The 19,165-nt window shown below is 40.1% G+C and overlaps 1 protein-coding gene and 1 long non-coding RNA gene across 4 annotated transcripts in view; one reads left to right on the top strand and one right to left on the bottom strand.

Moving 5' to 3' along the window:
• Positions 1 to 19,165, top strand: part of LOC5579849 (hormone receptor 4) — a 517,480-nt gene that overhangs the window by 161,934 nt on the left and 336,381 nt on the right. The window lies entirely within an intron of this gene.
• On the bottom strand, positions 352 to 1,332 carry LOC110679515. Its single transcript, XR_002502546.1, has 4 exons — positions 1,191 to 1,332; positions 701 to 985; positions 508 to 639; positions 352 to 450 (listed from the first exon to the last, which is right to left on the bottom strand). It is a non-coding gene; the product is annotated as an uncharacterized LOC110679515 (long non-coding RNA).

Here is a 19,165-nt window from a genome sequence, read left to right as displayed (position 1 = left end):
GCCAGTCACGTACCGTCTTGGACGACCCTTGTTCGCAATCCTGCCGAATATGATCTCCCGGATGAAGTGAATCCTGATTAGGGAAGAAGAACCAAAAGAAAGAGCCCTAAGGGCAACGCCAATTAGCCACTGCCATCGCCAAAGCCTCGTCTTCCAACTCACCCGGTAATGGGGCTCTTTTCGTACGTGTGATGCGGAATCCTGTGGGATTTTGGTTCCGAAATGTACCTCCAACCGTGAAATCCGTAGGGGCTTTCTTCTCCCTGTCTAGCGGTCGTACGTGGTTGTAAACATGCGGTAACATGGCAAATTAGACTACAGTTAGGCTCCCATCGATAAATTATTACCTTCGTGAGTCGGTGTTGGTTCCCCAATCCGGTTTCCAAACGGAATCGTTCATCCACACGTAGAATCGTGTTTATCCTCTCTCAAAAGTGCACGTGCGTGGACCTGTGGTACGATGGTGAGGTTAGGTTATGGTTGTATCGGACTGCAATGCGCTGTTACCTTCTTAGACCTGCCGCAACTATCCTGTCCAGGGAAGAGCGCTCCTTCCGGACCTGTCCTTGTCCTCCAGGTGGAATCGTATCGGGTTGCGTATCGGAGTTGCTTCGGCGGCCAGTGAACTTTCCCCGCAATCTGGATCGTCAACGTGTAGGTTAGGAATCGGGCACTCAAAGTAGATAAATACACTTCTTACCTTGAAGAATGCCTATCTATCCGCCGGGCAGTTGGAAATCGCACGAAAGCCGTTTTTTTCCTGAACCGATCGGACTAATTCCCGTAGGAATTTTCGCCCTCACCAGCTACCGCAATGTTGCACTCCAGTGGGACTCAGGCCAAATTCGGCATCCACGCAGTGTCACTTCTGTTCACTTTATGAGCAATCCTGTGGCTGATGTGCCGTTTCTCTTTTCTTCCGTTCGTTTGCAAGTGACAACAGTTGCCAGTATGACGTTTTGACGTCAGTGCGGTGTAGCTGTTGCTTAAGGTGAAGATGAATCGAAGCCAATCCTCATTTTTTCAATAGCACGAATCTAGAGAACCGAACACCCATTTGAGCTGAAAACTTAATCGATTGGTCATACCCAGCTAGTGACCAATCGATTAAGTTTTCAGCTTAAACGGATATTTGGTTCATCAGATTCGTGCTCTTGAAAATTTGAGGTTTGGCTTCGATTCATCTACACCTTAACGCCTTTTCGTTTCGTCGCAGTTGATAGGGATGTGCATATTGTATGTTCTTTCGATATTATTTTTATTTCTTCACTTACATTTAATTGAGCTATGTGCATGAGTAGAACTTTATCATTATGGCCAAACAAATCTAAACGTAACAGATTTTGAAAGTAGCTCCTCAAAATCTTACAAAGATACTCGGGGACCTCCAATCTGTGCAGCGATTCGGCGATCGCAGCCCAACTGGCACTGTTGAAGGCATTTTTTACGTCTAGAGTGACCACACCGCAGTACCGATTTCCTCTCCTCTTTTGCTTCCGCGCCGTATCCATAGCTTCCACGACCGTTCGGATGGCATCAACGGTGGATCTACCTTTCCGAAAGCCGAACTGCATGTCGCACAGGCCGTTTTCTCCCTCCGTGTATTTCGTAAGCCTGTTTAGGATTACTCGCTCCAGCACTTTGCCAACTGTGTCCAGCAGACATATCGGTATTACATTTACGAACTAACCCAGCGTTTCACGTTCGATATGGAGGCTAGTCATATCGAATTCGTCCATCGTGCGCCAGAGTGTCGGACTCTTTTATACCGACTAAAGTCCACCTTCGCCCACGAGCCATTCCCCCCGGAACTGCCTCTTGGCATTACTTCATGGGGACGTACCCTTGGTGTGTGTGTGTTTATTACTACCAATGATATGAAACCTTACGATTTAGTTCTCGGTGGAATCGTATGGTTGGTCATATTGTCGAATAATCTGAAGGTAGACAACCAAATTTGGACTACATTATTTCTTACCGATATATGTTAGAGCAATAAGCTGTCGACTGAAAGCAATCAGTAATTTGAGAACATACGACTTGTCCTATGAAACCTCGTCCTCCCCGTAGGGCTCAAAGTGTAACGTTCCTCTACACAAAAAAAAAGAGAACGTTACCTATGTTATCAAGTTATCTGTTAATTTGTGTACTTGTCTATATTCATGTGTATTTTAATTATAATATCTTCTGGAGTGTGCAGGAAATCTTTTCGAGATATCATCAGAAATTTATCAGTTTATTTATCCAGAATACCTCTCCATGATATCTGCTGGTGTTTAGAATCTGCTTAGTGATAAAAAGACCGCTTCCTAATTCAAAGCTCAAAGATTCAGTTCTTGTTCTGTTCCTTTTTAAGTTATTTTTACAGGATCACCATTATTTCTTATTCCATCAAAACTGAACTTTTATCTTACAAATTTCTTCAATACTCTTTCAATGTTATCATTTTTACATTGACTTCAATGTCGCCCGTCGTTATTGATTGCTGCATCCCGTCTCGGAGGACTCTTCTGCACCACAAGTAGCAGCACAAAATTCTCTCACCCAGTCCAACTCTCTGAAACCCCTCATAAAATATCGCGAACCAGATACGACCGAACACCCGAGGAAGGCTGCACAAATTTGCACAAATGTTCGTTCGTTCGACTTCCCATACACAGATGCAGGTGCTTGCAGTTTGCCAAATGTATAGCTATATCTCGCTCACAAAACCTCCTACCTCTCATCATCCATCGGTCGGTAGCTGCCGGCTTGCAGCCACTTTTGCTCTTCGCACATTTTCCGACCTGGGGTAATACCGAGTGCATTCACCCTGACTTCGACGGCGGCCTGCTGCTGCTGCTATGTGGGCCATTATGTGCGCGTTTTTCCTGGCTCTCGCTATCTCACTCTGCCCTAGTGCCTTTCTCTATCGCTTTTGCTTGGTGTGCTCGAAATTGCAAACAACCCCTTCCTTGTTCTGCTCTGGGCTGCTGAGGGGAGAACTCTGGTGCAATGTTTTTATGTGAACTCGCCAGACATGTGCTGCACTTTCTAGTGCACGGATATATGCACGTTATAGCCTAGCTACCGGGATTGGCGGTGTTCTTTTCTGTAGTGTAAGCAGAACCCGTACCTTAGTAGCAGGTAAAAACTGTTTAAAAAACATTAGTTTAAAAAAAAATCAAAATTTGTTTTCAGTTTTCAAACTAAAGTTTATTGGGAATTTTGGGAAAATTATCTAATAGGAAGCAATTTTTCCACCAACGCGTGAAGATTTGAAGACATCGTGGCTTCGGATCATCTTTAAATTAAGCTGGGGTTAAGACAATCAATCTTTTAAACGAAATCTTAATGACTTTGGATTCGTCGCTTTGTCTAGCATATTTAGTAGGTACCAGTGGTTGAATTCTGAGAATATTGAAAGTATCTCTCACTTATCACTCTCTGTAACAATCATGACCTGCAAAACATCACTCATGATGTTTATCGTTTTCTGCTACAGCTCTGATTATATCGGGGCCATAACAGAGCATGATAAAACCCATTAGACGGTGAACTATTTATTTTACTCAAAATAAAAAAAAAAAAGTCAGTATACAATTTTGGAAAACCGACTTTAACCCTATGCTGGAACTGCTAAGCTTTTTTTTTCTAGTGCAATTCCCATCCATTTTACCACCCACTTAACTACTCATTCTTCCCTACTACGTACGCGGTAGCAATCGAGAATAGAATACCTACTACTAGCTAGTAAGGGAACATGCAGCAGCTGGGAGAGAAAACACCAAGCGCGCGAATATAGGACGCCACCCACCCATTCACACTACCTAGCCATCCACTTATCCACCCAACCGCCCAACCACCCACCGGTGGCGGTGATAGAGAGAACGAGAACGAATACGGGACACTTCCGGGATGATGAAAAAAGGGGTTGGATGGCGGTCGAACTTGCAATTTCCACTCAACTATGGCGTCTCGCGTTTCTTCCCGTTTTCTTCACCCGGATTCGGGTAAGAATGTATTTGTGTGTGTCGTCGCATAGTAGAATTCGCAAAGTATGACTATAGCTCGCCGTCAGGCCAGTGCAAATTGCGGTAGGTTAGGGAAACGTGATCTATGGCACTGTCGATGACTACGGTGGCAATAAACAGTGCAGTGTTTGTGTAGTAGAATGTGCAATGCGTTCTGCTGACACAGGGCTGGTAACAGCTAGTCTTTAAAATAGGAACTTTATAAATCATATATCGCATAATTTGTGATCCCGCCCAAAAAGCCATTGGTAACCGGGTGTGTAGCTCCTCGTTTCTAAGCGGCCCAGGATAAAAACTATAATTACTGGGAGATAGAGGAGGATCTTCTCTTTATCGTAGCATTGTTAAATAATTAACTCCATTCGTTCGCTCGGTAACAACAAGCTACACACTCGGTGAACAATGGCTTTAAAGGCGAGATCACAGGTTATGCGAGATATGATTGAAAAAAGCTCGCTTAATTTCTGATCTCTTCCTAAAAGTAATTGGTAACTGAGTTTGTAACTTGTTGTTACTGAACACACGAATGGATTTACATATCATTAAACATTGCAGTCTCCCGGTGGGGATAATTTTTATGTTGGTCTATTAATTTGCTTAATAACAACGAACTACACACTCGGTTACCAATGGCTTTTAGAGCAAGATCAAAAGTTATGCGAGAAAGGAAACAATAAAAAACCTATAAGGGTACATCCCTATGGGGTTGTACGAACTAATGACGTAGGACTACGATGGTTTGTGTAACTGAATTTTATGTCGTTCTTGTTGTTCGTTATACCTTCATGCTGTATAAACATTACAATTTGATCTACCATTCGTCATATTTATCAACGATAATATGAAATTCCACATCCAGAGGATCATTTTGAATTCACAATAATAATCTCCTTGGAAATATGTGCTAGCATTGGAAAGAACACTATTGATTGTGACTCATTCACCTTGCCAACCTAAATAAATAATATTTAACAGCAATGTATCTATAGGAAGTTATTCAAAGATTGTGATTAAAGTAGGAAATATTGCTAAGTATAAGAAGGATTAAAGCACATCGCTTTGGCTTTGTTGGTCTGTTGGCCTGAGAGAATTCTGGTTGGCAATGTGATAAACAATGTAGGAAATATTACTCTGTTAACTCTTTTACGCACATTTGGTAGTCCTGAAAAAGGGCAGAAGGCTTTGTTAGCGTGAATGCTGTCACAGATGAATAGAACTACATGATGTTATCAGCCGGTTGCCGTGGTCAAAGATTTTCTGAAAACATGACAAAGCTCAAAAACAACGCAACGCAAGTGCATATCTGAGCAAAATCTCTGCTTATACGACGAGCCAGCTGAATAACTTGTGGAGTGGATGGCGCACAACAACCACAGGGGTTAAGTTGAAATCTGTAAACGAAGCTCAATCTTGAGCGATTCCACATACCCGAAGAATGGCAGCTTTTCGGATCAGCTGATCATGAGGCTTCTTGTAGTGGTGCCTAACTGGATTGTATCTTGACAGTACCGATGCGATTATCACGAGGAGCTCTTACTAGCTCGAAAGTTTAAATGAAATAAACCGAATCAGTCGAAAGTAATATGTTTTACACAATTTGAATAGCAGACGATGCTCCTCCCTTTCATATTCTTCGTCTTCTTCTGATTGACCAATCTGGGATATAAGGTACCCTAATCCGGGGTAACATTGATCATTTTTCTGAATGTTTCTTTAATATTTCGTTTGAAAATGCAAATGTTGCAAATTTTATATTTTTTAAACAAGTACTGCCACCCATAGCTCGAGACTGTATAATGTATTTTGTTTATTGAAAGATTTAAGCATGTTAAAAAAATGTTTTAGGCGATTTTTTGGTTTAGCTGATATGGGGTAACAATGATCACCTATGTAAACAACGTTCGGTAATACTGAAAATGTCGTTACTTAATTAAATCATGGCCCCTAAGGCCGAATATGAAGGCCAAACGCATACAAGTCATTTACTTTTTGAGTTATTTTAAAATTAAAAACACCTCGAACCCCGGAATACGCCTAAAGATAGGCAATTTCCTAAGGGAATTTTACATTCTTAACAGTAATTTGGTAATGTTGCCCAATAGGGTAACGACTGTTTATTTCGTTCATAAACAGTTGGCGCCAGCAGCAAAAAGTACAGGCAACAACCTTTCGAACATTCAGTTTCTTTCACTGGCCGCCGTGCGACGACACTGTTGTTTGTATTCCTCCCACTGATCGCGCTACGCTGGATTCTCAAATTTCTCAAACTTTCAACACAAGCGCATGAAAGAATGGTAGTCGGAGAGCTGTCAAAACGTATGGAAAATAATGAAAAACGTAAATGAGTTGCAATTAGGAAACTGGATCAAAGAAGTAGTAATTAGAAATCAAGTGTAAAGTGAATACATAACTTTTTGTGTTTAGTTCATCTTCCGTGGTGCTTTCTTTGCTTCAGGATTTCATTTTTACTACCACTGAAAAAGAGCCATCTATTGCCGTTTCAGTGTTGAATATCGCCCTATTGAGCATACTTATAAAAGTTTTGACGACGGAATCGTTTTCGGCTATGCCATTTTTAGTAAGAATCACATTTTCCTTGCTTATATTGTTTGCAGAACTAGTGTTAGACATGAATCTTCGGTAGTGCCATCCTTAGCAATTAAAATCATTGTTTCAAAAAGTTGACAAATTTACGCATAAGGTAAACTCAACTTTCGCAAAAACATTATCTTTTATTAGCTTATGAATACAGGTATGTTCCGTTTTTATCACGTTCCGATTTTGTCACGTTCCGATTTCGTCAACAAACTATTCCGTTTTTATCAACACAAAAAAAAAAATGATTTTTTTAAATTTTCAAAATGTTTGGAATATGAACTAAATACTTATTTTGAAGCAGTGTCTGCATATTTCAATATACAGTCAACAACGCCGATCCTTAGTAGGCTTCGTCATCGTTGAATTCTTCTTTGTGTGAATGTTTGTTTGACAATACATGCACGAATCTGGTAGAACGTGCATTCAGTTTTTCAATTACTTTTGCTACACTAATTCTCATCAACTACTGACATTCAAATTCAGTTTCACTAGTGAAAAAAATCATTTCCGTCAGAATACCCCACAAAACATCCGCAAATTGCAAAAGTTGTATTTTTTTTATTAAAAGACAATCACGATTCATCAACTGGAGGCATCACATTGCCGTTTTCTTACACCAGTAATATAAAATTAATTTGTAATTTTTTATATTCAATTTTCAATTTCAGTGCCTCTAGGTGAAACTGAATTTTGAAATGACACCAACAGTGGGTGAAACTGAATGTGAGCGTGTGTTGCACCCACTCTCTTTCTCGTCGCATTCGCACTCGAAGTCAGATTTTCTTCTTGCTAGCGGAGTTTGTTTTTGTTCGTTTTCGCACTGATCGGGTATCATTCGGCTGAATTTTTACGACACTGTTTTGAAGTAATTTAAATGCGTTTCAATAGCCTCAGAGTTGAATTTTTGAAATTATTTTAATGTTGAGCACCTACGATACATGGTAGGTGTCAAGTCATATACGATTCAATAAGATTCTTATTCACTAGTCAATTGGAGTTTTCAAACTAAGCATGATCTGTTGGACAAGATTGACCCATCCTTCAACAATCGAGTGTTGCTCTGGCCACGTCCTAGCAACAAATAGAATTTGTAATACGTACTTAAGAGAGTTGCAAAGACATCTCCTTTTTCTTCTATAATATAGCATCAAAGAATTTTCTATGTAAATTTGATAGGCATAGGGGCTGTCCATTAATTACGTAAGACAATTTTGGTGGTTTTTCGACCCTCCTTCTTCTATGGTATGACTTATTGTATGAAAATAAAAAATAATTTGCATGACACATAAGATATCTCAAACCCTTTACGTGACTACTAGACTCATGGACTGTTTGGGCAACGGCAAAAGGCATGATCGAGGTTATTTTATTTTTGATTGGACTGTCGACCCCGTCGTATTTTGGACATTATCTCTCAAACTCGATAGCATTGCACAAACTATAGCAAGCAGCCATTGATTAGATCTTGTTCCAAGAGGTAGGAAAAGAGGTCCAGCAAAACTAAGCAATTTATAGAAAATTTTGGAATCTTCATATAAAACGTTTGCATCGAGGAAGAGGCTAAAGGGCTGAAATGACTGACAATTTGAGAAACTGTTGATACTGAACGTTCCATGTCACACACGTAGCTATCCCAAATTTGCTAGAATATTGATCTTTGAGCAGACATGAACCCCTCCTCACATATAGACTAAAAGTAATTAGGAGTATTATATCAACAGCCATACGCTTATTCATAAAACTTTAGAAAAAAGTTTTTTACAAAAATGTTCTAATGTGGTGATGTTGTGTGGGCTTCGTGGCCGTGCGGTTAGCGGCACCAGTCGTTTAGGCGTATTGTGCCACGAAGCGTTGGTTCGATTCCCGCTCCAGTCGGTGGAAACTTTTCGTCGAACGAAAAATTCATCACTGGGCTACTGGGTGTTCCGTGTTGTCCGTTGCCTAATGTTCGTGATTGTTCAGTCTGTGCAGCCTTTGGCTGAAGACGGTGTAAATTGTCTTTTTTGTTGTCTTTTATTCTAGAGTTCATACACTTTTGTGTTTTTGTTGAACTTCTGTATGAATAAAAATGGAACGGTGTTTATACATCGCGAAATGGCTAAAGAACGGGCTAATAGACTTACATGATTATTTCACTGTTGCATTGGACAAATTTTTCGACGTATTTGAGTGAAGGAAACGATTTGGAAAATTCTCTGGAATAAGTGGAAAAACAACTGAAAACTAATCTGTCGTTTTGTATGGGAGATTGCATGCCATTTATCAGTAACCTACTTGATGACAAAACGAAGTTTAGCGGGACTACAAGTAAATATTTAATATTATTTTTACTTAACAAAAAACTAGAAATTCAGATTAGTTTATTGACAGACTATTCGTGATCTAAAGCTAAAAAGCGATGGTGGTGCTATTCTAGATTGGCCATTAGTGCACCTCTGTCTAAATTGGTAGTGATAACTTTAGAAGAAATGTCACCACAATCATTTTACTGATAAGATATTGGCAATTCAAAGCACAGGAAATCGTAAATATTCTTTTCAGATTGTAAAACTTTCGCTGTATAATTCCCTATTTAATCGCCAATCGGGTGTGGCCAAAAATGCAGAAAACGTACCTTTGCAAAAAAGCTTTCAATTATAACTGCGGAATTGTTTATAAGAAGACTGAGCTGAGAAGAAGTCTCTTTCTCAGTGGTGATGTAATGCCATAAAAATAAGCAGAAGGATGAGGATTAACAGTAGAAAAAGAAGTTGTTCCTTGTTTAATCTTTCTCGAAAAAAAAATAAAATGGTCAGCTTTAACCTTTTCCTTGTAGTTATTTTTACAAATATGATGCAAAGGACATTTATGTGATTATCGTTTTGATATTCTATATTACATTCATTGATATTTTAACCAAGAAAACTAAAATTATCAATGATTCATTACAAAATCATATTGATTGATAGGAGTTTGCAATCAACTTTCGTTACGAACCTATACGAATGAGCAATCCAATTGCTCCTAATAGCTCCTAAACATCAATACTGCGCATTTATATGATGAAAATATGTAATCTCCTGACAAAACTGTAATTTTCCTTTCAAATTTGTAAAATATTTTGTCTAAGAAAATTATTCCGTTTTTGTCACGGTTCCGTTTTTGTCAACTGAAAATTGCCGATCGTGTTGATAAAAACGGAAAATACCTGTATGGGAAAGAGAAGCACCATTCATGATTTGGAAATGTTTCATCAATACCGTTAAGTCACCAGTCACCGTGCGGCCTCCATTCGCCGTGCACATATACAAATTCCTACAGAATATTCATACAATTTTCACAAATTATTCTTTTGTCAGCAAAATAAGATAAAACTGATGAAATGAAGTAGTTTTTGTCACAAATCATTTTGAAAAACCTAGTTTATGTAGTCAAAATCATGTGAATTCTGTTTGATTATGAAATTTTTTAACACTCTTAGTAGAAACGCCAAAAATTCACATTTTTCATTTTAACGACAGAGTATGAAGTTTTCAAAATTTCAACAAGTTTTCTTTGTGGATACTATAAGTAAGATGTATTTCATCGTATAAGCAATGAGATTTTATACAAATTAGAATTTTTTATTATGTTTCAGTCGAAACCCAAATGCACGGTGAATTGATCCTTTTCAATATATATGGTTCCTATTACCGTGCATTAGTGTAAAGGCATGAAATTATTCGGTAGTATTTGATTTATTGTTATGTCGTCATTAAACTACTTCATATTTAGTATTTGAGTGAATAAGAAATGGTTTGGACAATACAGTCAAACCTCCTACAACGATTTTAATGAAAAAATAATTATTTAGCCAATTTTTAAACTTTTTATGGTTTTTATTGAAAATGTAGATTTGAGTACTCTTAAAAATGAGTGCGCACACTACTAGCATCATAGCTTCTCCATCAACAACGTTTCTTCAAGATACAAAATTAAATCATGACGAAAACTATACGCACGGCGAATGGTGCACTAGTGTGCACGGTAAATGGTGACATAGAACGGTACGAGGCGACCTTAACATGACATTTTCAAACATAATTTTTGAGTATTTTTTTGTTATGCATCACTAGTTTTAGATTTTTCTATGGATAATTATATAACTTCACGCTACGTAGTGGTATTCTAGTACGCTTCAAATTATTTGGAAAAGTTATACAATTTTTTGAAGTTCAAATTTTTCTTAAATGCACGGTGGTTTAAATCCCAACAAAAAAAAAAAAAAAAAAATGCACGGTGAATGGTAGCTTGACGGTAAATGATAATACGTACTTTTGATGAGATGAGTCATTCCGATCAATGATACCCCGGATTACGGTATTTGAATTTGATGTCTTGGTTAGAGATTTAAATATCTTTGAAAATTCATGGGCGCGTTCGGATGGACAGTAAAAATGTCAACATTATTTCAATAGTTTAACACCGCTAGCGCATGACGGCTCACCATAGTAGCATGTCCGAAAGAACTTGAAACTATTGAGAACCAGAGCTACAGGTCCAAAGCCCTGATAAAGGTGGATGGTTGTGATGGCTATGACCGTGGTCATCATGTAAAGAACAAGCGGACGATGCTGTATCGTGTCAGCATCGAGGAGGCAGCCCCTCTAGCACGATGTAGGTAGCGCAACCCTGGTTAGGTGGCCTATCGAAGACTCTTCACCAACCAAGAAAGGCAAAAGTAGAGCAAACGGATTGATTTTACGGCAACAGACCCGGCAACGAATAAAGGACAACGATTGGAAAGTTGGATCTTGGAACGTGAGAACTTTGAATGAACCCGCGCGTGTTGGGCTCCTGGCTCGTGAACTGCGGAATGTCGGCGTGAACGTGGCAGCTATCCAGGAAATACGCTGGCCGAGAACCGGAGAACGCGAATTCCGAGCGGTGGACCCCATCGCCAACACTTCATTCAAGTACCACATCTACTACAGCGGTGGCGACAGAGCAGAACGTGGAGTTGGCTTCATAGTGATTGGGAAGCAGATGAAGCGAATTATTCGGTGGAAACCGGTAAGCGACCGAATCTGTGTGTTGAGAATGAGGGGCAAGTTCTTCAACTACAGCCTGATCAGCATATATGCGCCAACGAACGATAAGCCCGATGACATGAAGGATGAGTTCTATGAGAGCCTGGATAAGGCCTACGGAGAGTGCCCAAAACAAGACGTCAAGATAGTCATTGGCGACGCAAATGCGCAGATCGGGAAAGAAGATTTCTTCCGACCCGTTATTGGAACGGAAAGCCTTCATTCCGTTACCAATGATAATGACCTGCGGCTAGTAACCTTCGCTGCTGCTAGAGGGATGGCAATCAGCAGTACCTACTTCGCACGAAAGAATATCCGCAAACACACCTGGCGACACCCGAGTGGCGATGCCTGCTCCCAAATAGACCACGTGCTGGTTGATGGGCGACATTTCTCAGATGTCATGGATGTCAGGACCTTCCGAGGCCCTAATATCGACTCGGATCATTATCTCGTTGTAGCTAAAATTCGGGCGCGGTTGTCCAGCGTCACGAGTTCCGCAACGCACAGAACGCTACGCTTCAATATACAACGCTTGTCGACTGATGGGGTAGCTGCGCAGTACCGTCAGCAACTAGACGAGAAGTTGGGAAGAGACAACGTTGCTGGAGACGTCGACAGCCTGTGGGACCCTATCCACGAAGCTGTGACAACAACGGCGCGGGAAGTGATCGGCACTGGTCAACGACGAAGACGAAACGACTGGTTCGATGAAGAGTGCCAGAGAGTGACAGACATGAAGAATGTCGCCAGAAGCCGTATGCTTGTGGCCGGTACCCGACAGAACAGAGAGCGGTACAGGGCAGCGAGAGCCGAAGAAAAGCGAATCCACCGCAGAAAGAAAAGGCAGCACGAAGAAAGTGTGGTAGCTGACGCACAAGAAAGCATGAACCGAAATGATATGCGGAGATTTTATGCAACGGTCAATGGTGCGCGGCACAATACCGTACCAGTGCCCGCAATGTGCAATGACCGAGAAGGGAATTTGCTGACCGATAAAACGGCGGTGGCTGCCAGGTGGAAGGAGCACTTCCAGCAATTGTTGAACGGTGAGAATGGAAATGTAGCGAGGAACAGGATGAACATAGATGATGACGATCAAGCTGTGGACCCACCGACCATAGGAGAGGTTAAAAAGGCTATCAGCGAGCTGAAGAACTGTAAGGCTGCTGGGAAGGACGAGATCCCGGTCGAGCTTCTCAAGCACGGAAGCGAGCAGCTTTACCAGTCGATCCACCGAGTACTTCTGAAGGTATGGGAGGACGAAGAATTGCCCACCGGCTGGTTGGATGGCCTCATCCGCCCTATCTACAAGAAAGGGCACAGACTGGAGTGTGCCAATTACAGAGGAATTACCCTGCTGAATTCGGCGTACAAAATTCTGTCGCGCATCCTGTTTAACAGACTGAGACCGCTCGAGGAGTCCTTCGTCGGCGAATACCAAGCTGGTTTTCGTGAGGGCCGTTCGACAACGGACCAGATGTTTAGCTTGCGAATGATCCTAGACAAATTCCGGGAGTATAACTTGCAGACTCACCATCTGTTTATTGATTTCAAGGCGGCGTACGACTCAGTGAAAAGAAATGAGCTTTGGCAGATAATGTCTGAAAATGGTTTTCCGGCGAAACTAATTAGGCTGATACGTGCTACGCTGGATGGTTCGAAATCAAGTGTTCGGATCGCAGACGAGGTATCAACCTCGTTCGTGACGTTAGACGGATTGAAGCAGGGAGACGCACTTTCGAATTTACTGTTCAACATTGCACTTGAGGGTGCTATTAGGAGATCTGGCGTGCAAAGAAATGGCACTATTATCACAAGGTCGCACATGCTCCTTGGCTTTGCGGACGATATAGACCTGATTGGAATCGATCGCAGGTCAGTGGAAGAGGCCTTCGTGCCTCTGAAGAGGGAGACAGCGAGGATAGGCCTGACCATCAATTCTACCAAGACGAAATACATGGTTGCAGGTAGAGATAGAGTCAGGCATGGTGGTGTAAGTGCTGAGGTAGTGTTTGATGGGGATGTGTTTGAAGTTGTTGAAGAATTTGTTTACCTTGGAACACTTGTGACATGTGACAACGACGTTTCCCGCGAAGTGAAAAGACGTGTTGCGGCTGCGAATAGGGCCTTTTACGGACTACGTAACCAGCTTAGGTCCCGCAGCTTGCAAACCGAAACTAAATTCGCCCTGTATAAAACATTGATTCTCCCGGTGGCTCTCTACGGGCACGAAGCGTGGACGTTGAAAGAGTCAGACCGGAAAGCTCTCGGTGTTTTCGAGCGTAAAGTGCTGCGGACAATACTCGGTGGGAAACTCGAAAATGGTGTCTGGCGCAGACGCATGAATCACGAGTTGTATCAAGTGTACAAAGATGCGAATATTATCAATCGTGTAAAATACGGCAGACTTCAGTGGGCTGGTCACTTAGTGCGAATGTCGGAAGAAAGAATTGCGAAAATAATATTCAGCAGGGAACCAGGTAGAGGCCGGCGGCTTCGGGGAAGACCACGAATACGCTGGCTGTACGCAGTGGAAGAGGACCTGGCGACCCTAAACGTTCGGGGCAACTGGAGAAGTTTCGCCCAAGACCGACGAAGATGGAGCTCTACAATACGCCCGGCAATGGCGTGATGCTACGCTGTAGCCATCAAGGTATCAAGGCAGGTATTTCAATAGTTTACGATAAATGATAATCACGAATGTTTTGCCTTCGAACAAATTTTAATTATTTCTGATCAATGTGTGTAAAAGTTATAAAAATCGGGATTCGAAACCCAATACAAGCGTTAATATGAATGTTCTGCTTTAAATAATATGACATTTGCAATGGATTTTTTTATTGACACTAACATGTAGAAAAATTTCAGATCAATAGATGATTATTACAACTGGTCAAGAAACAGTTTGGTAAACAGTGTTTAAAATCTGTTGCTATTTCAATACATTTCCCAATTTCCGTACTCGAGAACCTAGGAAGTGCCCCCCATTATATGGTAAATCAACGATGCTGTTAAAATTACATACATTGCTAAGTACTACGATGTTATTACGGTCCGACGGCACTGCAGCAGGTAAATTCCCAAATTTCATGAAATTATGTGGGATAAATTATGTGAACCAAATCAAGTTTTTTTTACAATACCACTAGGTTTAGATCATAATAGATAAATCAGGAAATATTATTCAATAAACCCTTTTTTGGAACGTTTGTTGGCCCTGTCACGGGATGTTATCAGTTGATTGACATGGTTAAACAGGGCAACCCCAACGAAAGCGTATATTTGAATAAGTTCCCTGTTTATACGACAAACAAGCTGAATATTTCATTGGTGCACAACAGCATCAGGGTAGTGGATCACAGGGCTTAAGTCGAAATCTGGAAACGTAGCTCAATCTTGAAATCTTGAGCGATTTCAAAAGCCAGACGCTCGATAAGCAGCTCCTCGGATCAGCCACTCAGAGGGCTCTGGTATTGGTGCCTGGAAGCGCGGGTCGGTCAACCTAGAAATCTTGAGCGATTTCAAATTGGCAGCTTGAAGATTGACAGCTCAGCAGGCTTCTAGCAACGAGGTACTCCTCGCTGCGTAGGTTCGGAGGAGCTCTTATCAAATTTTGAGGAAATGGAATGAAACCGAATCCGACGAAGGAAGCATGTTTTATAACCTTTGAATAGCAGAAAATGCTCCTCCCATTTTTGCTCTTCTTTTCCTGATCGACCAGTCTAGGACATGGATATGTGTTTTGCTTAGAATTACTTGAAGATCGCGGAAAATGCTGATGCGGGAGAAAATGGTCGAACATGAATGGTTGAAAGTTTTGACATTTACTAAACTTAGCTATTGATAATCAATAGTTATCCTCATAATTAAGGTAAATTTCTGATCCATGGGTGCCAAAGTTGGTTGAAAATTGATCAACGAGAATTTCTTTTCGAATGCATTTGAAATATGTCGCTATTTTGTTACATTTGATCATTTTCGTAATTGAAGTGTTCTCATAAAATACGGAAAATCATAGACGCTGTTGGAAATGCCACTCTATTTTACAATCGTTGTGAAATGTTGAGATCTCACCCCGACGGCACTGCAGTAGCGTCCGTGAATACAGTCCCAAAGGGTCGTGTCATGAATTATTCATGATAAATGAAATTTTGTATGAAGCTGTGAAATTGATTTAGGAATATAAGCTGTCATAAATAAAGTCAGAAATATTTATCTTTTAACTCTTTTCCTCTAATGCTGTTCCTGCTGTTACAGATAAATAGCACTGTAGGATGTTATCAGTTGATTGCCATATCCAAACGGGAAAATCCTCAAATATATAAACGTAGCTCACCGACAGCTGATTTCGCAGTTGTAGTTTCCGCCGATGTATTTCTCGTTCACCTGCAGGGAGGACCGGTTCCGTTCGTTTAGGGCTGCGATGGCGGCCACAATCATCTCATTCTCCTGCGGCAGCGGTGATGGCTTTGGTTTTGGACGGCATCTTCTCTCGGTCGATCGACGGTCAGTTAGATTTGAGCGAAGCAAGACAAAGGGGGGATCCTGTGCTATCGATGTCTGTGCCTGAGAAGCATGCCCGGTCAGAGCATGCCGATATTCTGTATAGGGAAGAAAGGCGTAGTCCTACGTCAAAATATAAACCAAACGTGAATTAAAAGATCTCAATTTTTATAAGAATTTCAGAGAATCCGGCCACTTAAATTTCGATGTACCCTTGGTAGACAGTCCCCTATACTGCACTTATTCGCATAGTTGACGTAAGCGCCAATAAGACCAAAGTCAACTTTTAAATTTCTATCTTTTGCAAATGCACAGATTATTTGTCACATTTGCTGGTGGTTACGTCGACCATGCAAGCATGGGCAGGGTAAATTAGTTTCCCCCTGAAGAAGACACCATCCCCGTGTCGAAACGTTGGGCAAATTATAAACCTCGTTTTATTCATGTAAAGACTGCGCAGCCCTTATAATCGCCGTCAGATCATGATCAGTACAGTGGTAGCACTAGTGGTTTTTCACGGCCGTTTTGCTATGAACCGTTACAAAATATAATTTGACATTTGATTTTCATGTAAGTACCAATGATTCACAGCTCGATTCTGTTCAAAAAATGATCGCAATGAATAGTTTCGTTTAAAATTTAAATCTTTCAACAATTTGTGACAAATAATCTGCATTTGCTACAGATTTAAATTCAAAAGTTGACTGTGGGCTGTGGGATACTTTTTTATTGATTTCTTACTTTTCTCATTAACAAACGCATACTTCGTTTTATCCGTATAAACATACTGGTTTATACGTTAAGCTATCCGAATTGACGCTCACGTCAACTATGCGAATATGGGCAGTACACCGTTGTCAATATTTTATCATACACTTTTTCTTTCCTTTGGTATATTTTTACTGTAGAAAAGTTTTATGTTTTAATATATCATTGTACTCTGCAGTATAACACTCACGAAGAAGAGCTTGTTTGATGAAATAGAAAATTGAAATCCATTGAAGTCATATTTTGCACTTAAGGTGATTATATAACGAAGCCACACCTCAAATTTTCAAGAGCACAAGACTTGAGAACCAAACAACGCTTCGCGTTAAAAATCTATCCCATTGGTCACCACCAGCAAGCAATCATGTTGATTGGTTTTCAATGCAAACTGTTGTCAGATACTCTCGTCTTGTGCATTTGAAAATTCAAAGTTTGGCTTCGTTTTATAATCACCTTAAAATGAATTGTTGGACACATGAGTCTGGTTTATAAAGTAACATCAAAGCACAGTCGACTCTCCACAACTCGATATTCTATAACTCGATGGACTTTTTGGTCTCTTTAAATTTCCATACATCGTTCTCTCCATAAATCTATATTTCTTTAACTCGATAGCTCCACTAGTCAATGCCACGTGAGAGGTAAATGTCTATTCGTAACTTGACATTTATTTTAAAATCATTCCTACTTGGAGAAACTTGGTCTAATCCTTGTTTGGAGATGAATAAGTACTTGCAAATTGTAATATAAGTTGATAAACATGGAAGTAAAACAAAATATTCTTGGTCAAAATAACGTGAATTTACGAGCACTTTGAAAAAAAAATCAAATAATATTTTGTAAAATACCTACTATCAACAAAATAATATTGTTTTCTTACATAAGTGATCAAATGTGTGTTGGAAATACAGAAATTTGTTCTATCGATTTTGTAATTTTTTGTGCCGGTATATTCTATAACTCGATAATTCTATAAGTTAATGGTCCCTCGAGAGTCGACTTTACTATCTAGAAATTACATAAACTTCAATACTACTATAATATACTGGATACGGTAGTATCGCTATTGTTCCTTTAATTTTTTTTTTTCATTTCTATAATGCAGATGGCTTTTTTTTCGATATTATACGGATATTTGTTCTTAGCTGTGCGGCTTTTGGTACATGGACCTTGCTGTATGTGTTTTTTCAGCATTTTTCAGGAATTAATTCAGAAAATATTTCAGGTGTTTGCCCAAATTCATAGGGTCTGAAAATTCCCAATATATCGTAGCATAATTTGTGTACTGTCCCAAAGATTCTTTTACAAATTTCTAAAGAAAATCTTATGTCCTCCAGAAGTTGATGAACTTCTTCAATGCCAAGATTTCTGTTTAGAACGACTTCAACAACTTGACTCCTTTCCTTAGGATTCCCTATAAAATTGCCGTTCAGTTTTCTTCAAGTTTTCAACCAAGAATGTCTCTAAGGATCAGAAATTTCTGTAGAGATTCTTCCTAAATGATTTTTTATATAGTCTTGTGAAAATTCTATCCATGTTTTTGTTTTAGAGGTGCCTCCAGGGAACTGCAAAGGATCGTTTTATGGTAATTATTGAAGAACTTCCTGAAAAACAATCAAGATTGCCAACAACAAATCTTATAGCACCATCAAACCTCAAAATTATTTTTTTAATAGCAATAGAGCGATATTCAAAACTGAAAAGGCAATAGACGGCTCTTTTTCAGTGGTAGTAAACACGAAATCCTGAAGCAAAGAAAGCACCACGGAAGATGAACTAAACACAAAAAGTTATGTATTCACTTTGCACTTGGTTTCTAATCACTACTTTTCTGATCCAGTTTCCGAATTGCAAGTTATTTACGTTTTTCATTATTTTCCTTACGTTTTGACAGTTCTCCGACTACCATTCTTCCATGCGCTTGTGTTGAAAGTTTGAGAAACTTGAGAATCCAGCGTAGCGCGATCAGTGAGAGGGATACAAACAACAGTGTCGTCGCACGGCGACCAGTGGAAGAAACTGAATGTTCGAAATGTTGTTGCCTGTACTTTTTGCCGCTGGCGCCAACTGTTAGGGTTTAAGAACGAAATAAACAGTCGTTACCCTATTGTTTATCTTGATCATCACGAGTAGAATAGAATGTGAAGTTATTTTTAACAAAAATGAGGTTTGCTTCATTTGGTAGGGGCGAAAAATATGCGTATTTCAAATCTCCTAGAATATGGGGTAATT

Source organism: Aedes aegypti, chromosome 3, assembly GCF_002204515.2.
Source record: "Aedes aegypti strain LVP_AGWG chromosome 3, AaegL5.0 Primary Assembly, whole genome shotgun sequence".
NCBI lineage: Eukaryota > Metazoa > Arthropoda > Insecta > Diptera > Culicidae > Aedes > Aedes aegypti.
This window is presented reverse-complemented; position numbering and strand designations above follow the sequence as displayed.